Raw genomic sequence first — 14,295 nt, 5'->3', positions numbered from 1 at the left:
GTGCAACCACCATCACCATATAATTCCTAACATTTACATCGTCTCTAAAAGAAGCCTCATACCCATTAGCAATCATTTCCCACTTCCCCTTGCTCCCAGCCCCTAGAAGCCATTAATTGACTTTCTGTCTCTACATATTTGCCCATACCAGCTATTTAATGTAAATGGAATTAAACAACATTTGACGCTTTATGTCTGGCTTCTTTCACTTGGTATAATGTTTTGAGGGTTCATTCATGTTTAGCATGTGTCAGTACTTCATTCTTTTTCATGGCCAAATAATATTCCATTTTATGGACATACCACATTTTTTTATCAGTCGATAGACATTTGAGTTATTTCTACATTTTGGCTATAATAAATAATGCTGTTATCAACAGTTGTGTGCAAGTGTTTTTGTGAACACGTTTTCAGCTTTCTTGGGTGTATACTTAGAAGTGGAATTGCTCAGTCACATGGTAGCTCCATGTGTAATATTTTAAAGAACTGTGCAAACTGTTTTCCAAAGTGACTGTCCTACCAGCAATGTATGAGGGTGTGATTTATCCATTTTTACCAATACTTTTTATTGTCTGTCTTTTTGATTCTAGCCATCCTAATGGGTATAAAGTGTAGTTTTGATTTGCATCTCCCTAATGACTAGTAATATGGAACATCTTTTATGTGTTTATTTACTATTCGTATATATTTGGAGAAATGTCTATCAACTCTTATTGTTGTATTGTTTGTTTCGTCTTACCATCTATCAGTTTTTAGCTCCATGTATTTTGGGGGTCTTTTGTTAGATATATATTTATATTTTTACAGCTTCTTGATTCATTGATTCTTTTATTATTATGAAACATCCTTCTTTGTTTCTAATACATATTTAGCTTTTAATATAGATATAGCTAGTATATAGATATTATTGTAGCTTATACAGTAACTGTTGCTTGATGTATATTTTTCATCACTTTATTTTCAACCTATTTGTGTCTTTAAAGAGTAACTCTTCTAGACAGCATGTAGTTGGATATTGTATTTTGTCATCTGATAATCTGAACTTAATCCATTCACATTTAATGTTAGATTTTGTTCTTCTATCTTGCTATTTCATTTCTGTATGTCTCATGTTTTCTAGTTTCTTTGTTCTTTACTCTTTTGTGAAAAATAAATAATTTTAGTACTATTTAATATTTATTACTATTTTAATTATGTCAGTTTTAAAACTATTTTAAAATGCATTTTCCTGGTGTTTGCTCTAGGGATTACAACATATATCTTACCACATCTACTTTAGATTACAACTAACTTAATTCTGTTAAAATGTAAAAACTTTATTTATTTATTTATTTTTATGTGTATATATATTTTTTAATATACTTTAAGTTCTAGGGTACATGTGCACAACGTGCAGGTTTGTTACATATGTATACATGTGCTATGTTGGTGTTCTGCACCCATTAACTCGTCATTTACATTAGGTATATCTCCTAATGCTATCCCTCCCTTCTCCCCCCACCCCACAACAGGCCCCAGTGTGCGATGTTCCCCTTCCTGTGTCCGAGTGCTCTCATTGTTCAATTCCCACCTATGAGTGAGAACATGCGGTGTTTGGTTTTTTGTCCTTGCGATAGTTTGCTGAGAATGATGGTTTCCAGCTTCATCCATGTCCCTACAAAGGACATGAACTCATCATTTTTTATGGCTGCATAGTATTCCATGGTGTATATGTGCCACATTTTCTTAATCCAGTCTATTATTGTTGGACATTTGGGTTGGTTCTAAGTTTTTGCTATTGTAAGTAGTGCTGCAATAAACATACAACATATATCTTAACTGACCACATCTACTTTAGATTAATACTAACTTAATTCTGTTAAAATATAAAACCTTTAATATTCATTTATTTTCTTCTTTTTTGTACTATATGACATAGATAATATATGAATATATAACCATATTATATATGAATTTATTTAATAAGCCCCCAAAAGTATTATAATTATTGCTTTATACAGTCTGTATCTTTAAAATAGGAGAAATATAGGACTTTCTTTAGTATTTCTTATAAGTCTGAAAGTAGCAAGATCTCCCAGTCTTTGTTTATCTACTCATGTCTTTATTTGCCTTTATTTTTAAAGAATAGTTTTACTGGATAATTACTTCTTCCTTGATAGTTTTTTCCAGCACTTTGAATGTGTAATTCCACTGCTATCTGGTCTTCCTTGCCTCTGGTGTAAAAGCAGCCATTGATTGTATTGTTAGTTTGTATGTGATGAGCTGTTTTTCTCATACCTTTTTTCCCAGATATTCTCATTGTACATATTTTCATAGTTAATAGTAGGAGCAAAATTACTGGGCTTTAAATCTGACTTTATTCAATACCCAGTTTTCCAAAATGGTTAGGCCAAAGTAACTTCTAATGATGGTAATGCTTTTTGTTTAATTTTTTTCCCGTAAGTTATTGGGGTACAGGTGGTATTTGGTTATTTAACCCCTCATCAATATTGGCTTGAAGAGTCAATATTAGATTCTAGAGTTCCAATATTCACAAGGGCCTAGTTAGTATTCACATGGCCCATGTGTCCATGCAGCCCTAAAATAATAAATTCATAGTTCAGACTCTCATGGCCTAGTTCCAAAACTTTTTTTACTGAGACTCTTAAATTTGAGCTAATTCTAGGGATGACATGATTAGCAAATGCTCTGCCCTTGGTGATGAATAGCCACTCTTACCTTTTTTGGGTGTCCACTGTCAAATGCCTGTCACCTACTCTGATGCTCTGGTCTGCATCATTCCTCAGCTACCCCCGTCAACATGTTGGAGTGGCTTTTAGTTATCCTAATGGTTTGGGGCGAAACAAAAGGGTCTACAGGTAAAGTTCCATGAAAGAAAAAAGAAAAGTTCCTGTCTGAGTGTCTGCTTCTGAGCCATGGCAGAGCAATTCATCTGTTTGTCAGTGGGTGGTCATCAGGTATGTGGCCAAGGTAACCAGCTATGCCAGAAGAACATGGCGGCCACAGCTCCTGCAATGGACATTGGAAGCCTCAGGGTTCTAACGCCTTTTTGTTGTTGTTGTTTGAGACAGGGTCTCGCTCTGTCGCCCAGGCTGGAGTGCAGTGGTGCAATCTCGGCTCACTGCAACCTCCACCTTCCGGGTTCAAGCGATTCTCCTGCTTCAGCCTCCCAAGTAGCTGGGACTACAGCTGTGAGCCACTATGCCAGGCTAATTTTTGTATTTTTAGTAGAAATGGGGTTTTGCCATGTTGGCCAGGCTAGTCTCGAACTCCTTACCTCAGATGATCCACCTGCCTTGGCCTCCCAAAGTGCCAGGATTACAGGCATGAGCCATCGTGCCCAGCCTCTAATGTATATTTTTAACATTCCCTAAATGTAGCTTTCTGAAAATGTTATAAATGTGTTTTAACACTTTGAAATAGTATAGGTTCCTAGTTTAAAGGGAAAAAACTGGTGTAAAATTTTGATTTTAGAAAAAAAAGTTTGACAATGTCTTAGTTGTATATTACTCTTTTGTCCTATTTTTACAGAAAATGTATTTGTGAATGTCATCTTTGTATATATTTGCCCTTCCTTTCACATAAAAATATCCTTCAAGTTTAACTCAATTTATGTACCAGGCAATGAAACTTGTCTTCCTGGAAGGGCAACTGTAACTTCTAAAAGGCTGTTCATCCTATGATTGTATGGACGCCTGTGAAGCCTCCTTAAACTGTCACTCCTCTCACACTCCCAAAAGATGAAGCCTGCTAGTTACAGCAAAAGTAGAATAGAATAAGATGACTTAATCAAAGATGCTTCATGAAGTTTAACCTATTGTCTTGAGGTCTGAATTCTTTCTCTCTGAGGTAAGACCACTTTCAGCGACATCTTACTTTTCCTTCACTCACCACCCACGGTTTTCCATACCCACCATGAGGCCTCTGAGAAAAATTTAGAAAGTAAGCACTGCCTGGGACAGACACCCCAGGAAAACAAGTTGTGGTACAGAGGCCCATGCTGATCCATGATACAATCTTCAAACACAGGGGAAGGCAAAGCTGCTCTTATCTCTCTTATCTCTCCAAGAACCAAGGAGATCTGCCTGTTTGGGTCCAAATGGCTTCTTATTTTATTGTTTTTTTAGACAGAGTCTCGCTCTGTCACTAGGATAGCATGCAATGGTGTGATCTCAGCTAACTGCAACCTCCGCCTCCCAGGTTCAAGTGATTCTCCTGCCTCAGCCTCCTGAGTAGCTGAGATTACTGGCACACACCACCACGCCCAGCTAATTTTTGTATTTTAGTAGAGATGTGGTTTCACCATGTTGGCCAGGCTGGTCTCAAACTCCTGACCTCATGATCTGCCTGCCTCGACCTCCCAAAGTGCTGGGATTACAGGAGTGAGTGAGCCACCACGCCCAGCCCAAATGGCTTCTTATATTTTGTATATAAGTACATGGCTAGAAAATGTCCACCTTGGACACAAAAATGATGAAATACGATATTCAACCTAGAGGTTGAGACCTTCTCAATTCCACGAGCAATTTCTCCAGCTCACCCATGTGCCACCAGCTCCAGTGATTCCTTTTCATAGGAGAGAAAGCAATCCAGTGGGCTGCCCTGCCTGTTCCCTTACATGAGCTTAGGTTTTGAGATATTCAGTCTGAACTCTTCTCACTCACTTTGGGAGATGCCCTTCATTTGTGCCTCTCCAGTCACATACAATGGAAGTTTCTACTGTCACTTCTAGCATAGTGAGCATTTCCTTTCTTCCCATTGACTTATACGTGCTGTAGCTCATTTGTGCCCACACAAACCACTGTTTCTTGGAGGACTGCAGAAGTAAACCCAAAGTAAGCATATATTGAACACTACTTCATTTGAATGGAAATGATGGGCAAATACGAATACTGTCATTTAGTGAAATCCCTTTGTTCTACACAGCCCATTGAAGGAATTGATGGCTAATTACTTCCATAAGTCCATTTCTTCTAAAATCACAAAATCTTAGAGAGAATTAACTCATTGCAGATGGTGAGATAATTGAAGAAAAATAATATTAACCCAATTAACCTTTCCTTAGGTTAACACAGATTTTCTCAGAGAACAGTAACTTAAGCTAAAGTTTTGGTTGCTGGCTAAATTAAATTTAAACCTACTCCTCTAAAATGCAAGGGGTGTCTTCATAGTTTGTAACTCATATCAGTTTGTTTTTGCTATGAAACAACCTCAAAACTTAGTAGCTGTTATTAGAAAACTTAGAAAAGTATTCACTAGTTTACAGCACGGTAGGTGGACAATTTGGACTGGACTCAAGGGAGCGATTTTCCTACTCGTCTCACTTGGAGTGAACTGTGGTCAGATGGTGGCACAGCTGGAGGGGAAGGTCCAGAATGGCCTCACTCACCAGGCTGCTCACTGGGCTCCTCTGTCCTTCTCTAGGGTGTCTTTGCAACAGGCTAGCTCGAGCTCACTTACATCAGGGACTCACAGTTCCGGGTGCAGTGAAGAGAGGGGACCCCCAATGCAGGATCACATTTCAAGATGCTACTTGAATCATGTTTCCTAGTGTTCTGTTGGTCCATCTGTTGCAAGGCCAAACCTAGATTCGAGGGGTGGAAAAGCAGATGTCAACTCTCAACGGAGACAGCTGAAAATACTGTTTTGTGATCTCCCACACACCCTAACACTTTCCTATCTTATTACTCCTTATGGCCTTTCCCTCCCAGCCAGGCTTTCGTCTCCTCTCTCACAGTCTTATGCTCTTTATTTTGCATAGTTTGGTTGGCTGATTGATCCATTCATTCAATAAATATTTGTTGAGTGCCTACCATGTACCTAGTATAGTTTCAGGTCCTGGAGACATAAAAACAGCAATATATAAAAACTTCACAAGCCACTAAGAGAAAGATCAAGAGGACAAATAGTGCAAAAAGTGATGTTAGTAATAATAGTAAGGATTTCCACTGAGTAGGTTTTCAGAAAGTACATAGAAGAGACTTGACCTGGGTCTGCAAGAATGGGTTGGAGTTTACCAGGGGATGGGGAAGGGAAAGGCCTTTAATCAGCATCTATAGGGGCATGAAATGAATAAGGCCTAGGACTCTAGGTGCCTGGTACTGCTGGAAGGTAGAACCGTGCTATGGCAAGGTCTCCATCCTCAAAACACTAAAAGTTCAGTAGGAGAGAGAAGCAAGTAATCTTACGGTTACTCCAAGGTGTGGGAGGTGTTTTGACACTGGTGAACTCATTGAGGGAGGGGCACCTGTTACGCGGGGAAGAATGTTTTGATAGACAAATAAGAGAGGAAAATCTGAAGGAGGGGCTCACTAGGGCTAAAGGCCAGGAACAAGAAACTGCACAGAACAGGACTGTCTGCAAATGGAGGTGGACACACATGTGCTAGAGAATATTCAGAGTTCAGGGAGAGCCTTTTCGAGGTGGAGTGAACTCAACTATGTCAATGGCATGTGAAGTGAAGGGTAGGGATGAGGGGGGTCAGCTGAACATAAAGAGAGATAGTAGTTGAGGACAGTGCAGGAGCATAAGAAGGCAGGAGGGAAAGGGACTCAGCTGCGTGGGGGATTTGGCTTTCATAACCAGGAGACCAGGGCAAAGCAGGAAGGCACAGCTGCCCGTGCAGCTGATGAAGATAAAGAGGGGAAGTCCACAGCACTCCTCCTCACTGTCCTTGATTTTCTCAGGGGGTAGGAGGCCAGCCCACCCCCAGTGGGAGAGGAGAAAGCAAGGTAGGGTCTGAAGGAGGCGAAACATTTAGATAAATGCTCGAGGCCCGCAGCTGGGAGGAGAAGACTGGACACATCGAAGAACCCCTGGCAGCGTGGAAGGGTGGGTGCTGGTCACTCTCTCCAGAGCACCTCTGAGGTGGTTCCTGTGCTGTCCCAGCACACTGGAGGTGAGCAAGACAGCGCTTCCGAGTCAGACAGGCCAACCAAGTCATTAACCTCCTCACCTCCGCTCTGCACCGGCCAAGGGAGGGTGACCACAGTGTCGACCTCATAGGATGCTAAGCGGGGACAGGCGAGAGGCGCGGAGACACAGGCCTGGCACTGGGTAAGCATTCAATAGTTCTCATCTTCAACTGCAGTGCACGAAACTGACTCCCAGAAATGTCTAGGATTGAAGGTAACATGCTGTGTGGCCCTTTAATAAACAGCCTGCACATGAGAAAAAACATCTGAAGAAGCAAAACGTTAATTAAGTCTATGTAATGCTCAGGAGTGTTTGGGCAAAAATGATATTCATACTAGACTTACCTTCTCACATGGGAGCAAGAATAATGAAGTTATATGAATGGGTTTCAGAGTCAAAATCATGAGGTCTGAGCAGGGAGGAAGCTGCAAATCTCACTCTTGAACATGTATTTTCTAGAAGATAAAACTGAGACCCAGGGTGGGGAAGATCCTGCCGAAGGGCATGCATCACTTGGATCTTTGCTGTGATCTGCATTGTCAGACAGCTTTGCACTTTGTTTAGTAAACCATGGGAAAGCATTCCAATGTTTGCAGCAGTGACGTGCTGTGATGAAAAGGGTATGTTCAAATAATTAGCTGGATCTGGAGGGAATCTTACTCATTACTTGGGGTTTACTTGTACTTTGTTCTAACCAGATATACCAGCCCATGATGACCAAATACATATATTCATACACACATACGTATACACATATGCACACATACATAGGCACACACATGCATGAGTGTATATATACATATGTACAATCAGACCTGGTGGCAGATTTCAAGAAATTCTAAAATGCTTTCCCTGTTTCTTCATTTACATTCACTCATGGACTTGGAACTGTATTTCTCAGGTCAGAAAATGAGGAGAGATGAGAAAAATAATCTCAATAATTGTTTAAATAAATGCCATTATATTAGCCACACTATTATTTTATAAAGTAGCACTGCTATATATCCATGTTCAGTAAAAGCTGTTTTTTTTACATGTGTTTTTAACTGATTATAATTCTACCAACTAACTGAGGACAGAGAGTGTAATAACAGTTTGGATGTTAAGTTAACTCTGAGATTGTGCTGTATTTGTCCTAAGACACACAAAGGAGGAAAGAAGCAATTATTCAGCAACTTTGACCATCAAAACAAGAACGAAGAATCGTCAAGTTGCTCAAATTCTATAGTCAGAATGAGACAGGCAGATAAAATGATGGCATCACCTCTCATAATATACGAATGAAATTTGATATACTAACTAAAGAGAAGATTGAATTAAACTGACAGTAGGCCATTATTTAATTCCATTGATAATATTCCTGTCAAGTGATTCATCGGGTAGCCCATTATATTTTTCTCAAGTTCTGGCTATTAAATTTTCTTCTTACATTTTGATGTTGAGAACACATCCCAATCACTACACTCTCTTATGTTCTCCGTATTTGAAATGAGCTTTTCTGTTAATAATTCCAATTTGCGATGTCAATGAATAGTAGTTTTCTGTGACAAATCTAAAATTAGCTCATTTTTTAAAAAGTAAAAATGTTCATTGCAAATTTATGACACTTGGCTCAACTTAAGTGAATTAAGTCATTACATAGTGAATGTATGTAGTTAATTTTCTGGGGTTGAATTATGTAAATTGGCTGCCTACACTATTCTGATTTATATCATATTGTAAAAATTTAGTATCATCTCAAAAGTATCATGATTTTCAATCAACTGGCATTTACTATTTCTATTTACTTTTTGAATGCACATGCAAAGATTTTTAGAGATCCAAAGAGACCACTATTAAATCAAATAACCTACTCTCATTTTACCTACTCTCAAACAAAAAATGTTTCACTCTAAATTTTATTTTCAGGACTCCTTTTAGAAGTCTTTTGTTATTTAAATCTCCTCAGCTCCTGCATTTGGATACCCCATGCATATTTTACATCATGGGAGAGCACTGCCAAAATCACCATGTGATTTTGACTTCCCACTACTGCGAGGTCATAAAATCACAGGGTAAGGTAGAGCATACATCAGGCCGGGTCCCTGAAAAACAATGACCTGGGGAGCCTGTCCTGCTGACTCTCATTGGGCATGTAGCCCGAATAAGAAATACACTTTTTGTTGTTGCTAAGTTACTGATACTTTAAGGTTGTTTATTACTGCTGTATATTTAAAGCTGATATATTTTGTGGTGTGCACAGAACAGTCAAGGTTTGTTCCTAGCATAATTATGAACAGTGGCTCCTCCCATTCACAAAAGTATCTTGGTTTGAACCACCACCCCGAGTATACCTGAGTCTATCATGACAAAAACCACTTCCCTACTACTAGAGGAAATGATCAAATGAATGAAAAGTGCTCAATCAATCCAAATAAAGCAAAAGAGAAGAGAAAAAGCAGCATACAAAAGAAGAAAATATAAAAAATAATGATAGGAATAAATCTAAATAAATCCTTAAGTACAATTAGCGCAAATAAACTAAATACTCTAATAAAAGTCTGAAGTTATCAAACTGGATTAAGAAAAGATGAAAGCTATAAGCCATTTTGAAGAGACAATTAAAACCATAAAAATACAAAAGGTAGAAAACAAAAGGATGAAAAAATCTATACCAGAAAAATATTTGTAAAAACTAAAAAAGCTGTTTTAATTGTATTGAAAGAGTATAGACCTGAAAAAGTAATGAGATATTGATAAATTGCCATTCAGAAAGATGATATAACAAATTTAAACTTGTATAAACTTAATAACACAGGCTTAAATATATAATGCCAACGTTCATTTAATTTAAAGGATCAATGCACAAATCCACAAAATCCACAATTATAGTAGATTTTTACCCATACTCTATAATAATTGATAGAAAAGTATATTTCAAAAATTAGAATATTTGAACAGCATAATTAGTAAGACTAATTTAAAAGAAATCCATAGAACAGTGCTTTTAACAACAAAAGAAAACCTACATGTAGCACCAAGCACACATGGGTTTTAAGATGCAACGGTAAGACAGTTCATCCACATATTAGCCCATTATGCAAACTTTGACAAATCTCTTCAGGTTGTATTTTAGAAAATACATGTTTTTGGCCACCATGAAGTAAAATTAAAAATTAATAGTGAATAAATAAGTACTATTGAAAACATATACAGACAGTCTCTGACTTATGATGGTTCAGCTTACAATTTTTCAACTTTATCATGGGTTTATTGTGGGATGTAGCCCCCATGATAAGTTGAGGAACAGCTAGCTAGAGAAATATGTTTTTGGAAATTAGGAATAACACTTCTAAGTACCTCACAGGTCAGAGAAAAAATTGCTGTGAAATTTTAAAAATATTGAAAGTTGAATTATGTCAATAATAATCACTTATATAGCATTTACCATGTGCAAGCAGTGCTCTATGATTTGTATATATATTAAATTATTAAACTTTAATGATAATTATAAAGTAGGTAAAATCCATTTTACTGAGACATAAAGTGATTAAAGATTTTGTATGAAAAGCAGCAATACAGTAATTAGAAGAGATAATTATATATAAATAAATGCATTCCCATTAATTAAAACTCTTAGAAAGACAAAGTAGAGGCCGGGCGCGGTGGCTCAAGCCTGTAATCCCAGCACTTTGGGAGGCCGAGGCGGGCGGATCACGAGGTCAGGAGTTCGAGACCATCCTGGCTAACACGGTGAAACCCCCGTCTCTACTAAAAATACAAAAAAATTAGCCGGGCGTGGTAGCGGGCACCTGTAGTCCCAGGTACTCGGGAGGCTGAGGCAGGAGAAAGGCGGGAACCCGGGAGGCGGAGCTTGCAGTGAGCCGAGATTGCGCCACTGCACTGCAGCCTGGGCGACAGAGGGCGACTCCGTCTCAAAAAAAAAAAAAAAAAAAAAGACAAAGTAGAAAATCTTTGAAAACTGTACAACAGCTCAAAATGACAGAAATAAACTATCTGATTAGTCATACACACATAAAAGAAAAGGAATTAGTAAATAAATATCTTCTTACAAAGAAAAATTCTAGCACAATGGTTTGAACAGCGAGTTCTATGAAACAGGCAAGAAAAAATAATCTCTATTTTATACAGACTCTCTCAGAGGAAGAAGAAGAGGAAAGGGGGAGATGAGGAGGAGGAGGAGAAGAAAAGAAGTTTTCTTCAATTTGCTTTACAAGTCTGACAAAAACTTGATATCAAACATAACAGGGTTGGTCTGAAAGAAAAAAGCTGTAAGTGCATCTCACTTATGGACATAGATGCCGAAATCATAATAAAATATTATCAAACTAAATACACGAAATACAAAAATCATAATACATCATAACAAGTTGTTTTTCCCAGGAATAAAATGTTTGTTTAATATTGAAAAAATTAGTCCATGATAATTCACCAGATTAACAGATTCTTGGAAAACATTATGTCATCTCAGCAGATGTCAAATAATTCATTAGGAAATTGATTATCCCTTTATTATATACATATTTTATAATAATTATATGTCATATATAAAATTATAATATCCTCATATTCTATTAAGGTATATTGAATTTTTTTATATGCCTATAGTAGATACAATGATCACCTCACAAAGTTGTTCACATCCTAATCCCTGGAAACTGAATGTTGCCCTACCTGGGAAAAGCCACTTTGCAGGCATGATTAAGTTGAGAACCTTGAGATGGAATATCCTGGATTACCCTGGAGAGCCTTACCTTCGAAGTGGAAACTCTCCAGGTTGTGGGAGGATGGCCAGAGAACCAGAGACACGGCTGCGTGGAAGTGGTCATGAGGCAAGAAATGTGGAAGGGTCCTAGAAGGTGAAAAGTCAGGGCAACAGAGTCTCTTTTAGACCTCCAGAAAGGAACGTGGTCCTGCCAACATCTTGATTTTAGCCAGTGAGACCTGTGTAAGATTATAACCAACGGAAATATAAGGTGATAAATCTGTGCTGTTTTAAGCCACTAAATAAATGTATGGTAATTTGTGATAGCAGTAATATTTCTTTGATTACTAATTAGCCTGCAGGATTTTTATTTAATTTTCATCTGCTTACGTTTTCGCTTTTGTGCATGATCTGTTCATAGCCTTTGCCCATTTTTTAAAAATCACTGTCGTCTCTTTATTTATATTAACACTTTTTACACTGAGGTACTAACTCGTAGGTGCCACACTTGTTACTTTTCCAAATTAGTGTTTATGTTTCAACATCAATTATCATATTAATTTTCTATGGGATTTTAACAATTTTTACATAGTAAAATCAAGGACACTCCTTGTTTCTGCCCCTGGTGACATGCTTAGTAATCTTGAATTCATCCAAAGATGAAATAAATACTTAAAATTCGTCTCAGAACATTACTGGGTATTTTTTATTTAATATTTTGATTTAGTTCTTTTTCTAAATCAGTAGTGTAATTGCCATCTATATTTATCTTTTTCAAAAAATTAGCCAGTCAGGCCAGACAGGGTGGCTCACGCCTGTAATCCCAGCACTTTGGGAAGCTGAGGCGGACGGATCACCTGAGGTCAGGAGTTCGAGACCAGCCTGGCCAACATGGCGAAACCCCATCTCTATGAAAAACACAAAAGTTAGCTGGGCATGGTGGTGGGCACCTGTAATCCCAGCTACTGGGGAGGCTGAGGCAGGAGAATCACCAACTCAGGAGGTGGAGGTTGCAGTGAGCCGAGATTGTGCCATTGTATTTCCAGGCTGGATGATAAGAGTGAGACTCCATCACACACACACACACACACACACACACACACACAGCTAGTCATACAAATATAATATTTTCAACAAATATCAACAAATATCCTTTCTGTACCAATTTGTAATGTGAAGTTTATCAAATTCTTTATGCTGTCCTTGCATTTTTAATTTTGTTTGGTGGACATGTCTGTTAATCCTAGTGCATATACTGTTTTGATTATTTTAACCTTACCTCATATTCTTTGGTCTGCTAATACAAATTCCCCCTCATCCTCATTAGTCATCTTTTCAAAAATATTCCTAGTAATTCTCAAGTGTATACCTGCAGGTAAACTTCAGAATCATTTTGTGAAGTTAAAAAACCTGTCGAAATGTAGGATGATGTTACACTAAATGTGGTGTAATTTAATGATTTCTTCTATCCAGAATCATGAGACATAATACAAAATTAAGAAGAAAACATATCCAAAAAGTTTTAGCATTGCACTTATAGTTTCTATATTTTCAGTTGTTTTCCTATAGCTATTAATTAATTAATTGCTGAAATTATATGATTTTTTCATTACATTCTCAGTCACGTTATTAAACGTCTACTACTTTATTACTTTTTGAATATCTACTCTATAACGGAGTATCTTCCTGAACTCTCATATTATTTGTAATAATTTTAAGTTATTTCCCTTAAGTTGGATGAGGTCATATATTATTTTAATTAAAATTAATTGAAAACTAGATTGCCTCAAATAAATCTCATTTCTTCTTTTTTTCCCCAAACTTCATTATTTATATCATTTACTTAGCACTTAAAATATACTGCAGTATATATTTAACTTAATACATAGGCAGAATGAAACCTTTATTAGAGCAGATTTACCTGCCCCATTGGTTCACATCATCCCAAAGCCTTATGCATTTTTGTCATCCATAAAATTGATCTTGATATTTAGTGTCAAAGTTAAGATAGTGCAAAAAGTTTTTAAGTGTTTGCAAGATTCTAAAATTCAGAATCTACAAAAATCTAGAATGTTTATTTTTTCTGACCTGTAGACTTGTTTATCAAATAAGTATCATTTTATTCTCCTCTCAGTGTTTATTGTTTGTTTGTCTTGTCTTGTTTGATTGCATGGGCGAGCATTTCTACAATGGTAGAACATGATAGAGGTGTGGGGATCATGCTGTTGTCTCAGGCTTCATGAGGACTTCTCAGGAATGGAGACTGCAGAGTCATGGGCAGCCTAAGGTAAGCAGCCTGGTGGCTGTATTCACTGAAAGGCCTAGGAGCAGAATTCTGCCTTTGAAATTGTTGAAAACTTTATCCCAAAGGCCAGCTATAGTTCTGATCTGTTTTTCTGGCTGATTTGGCAGCATCTTTCCCAGAGGTATCACTGCAATAAGCAGCGCTGGAGGGTACCTCGGAGCCCAGACCTGGAGCCAGAACCAGGTATAACTCCTGGCCAGACTGTCTCTAGCTGGAGGACCTCAGCCCCAGTGCCTAATCTTTTGATTTTGACTCTCTCCAACTATAGGATTGGAGAGAAAATGAAACCAACTATGTAGAGCGAAGGTGAAGAACAGGTCAAAGTATGCAAGGACCTGGATCAGGGCTTGGCACATCGTGTGTGTGTATT

This window comes from Pan troglodytes, chromosome 4 (assembly GCF_028858775.2).
Source record: "Pan troglodytes isolate AG18354 chromosome 4, NHGRI_mPanTro3-v2.0_pri, whole genome shotgun sequence".
Taxonomy (NCBI): domain Eukaryota; kingdom Metazoa; phylum Chordata; class Mammalia; order Primates; family Hominidae; genus Pan; species Pan troglodytes.
The sequence above is the reverse complement of the archived record's forward strand: the minus strand, read 5'-3'. Positions refer to the sequence as shown.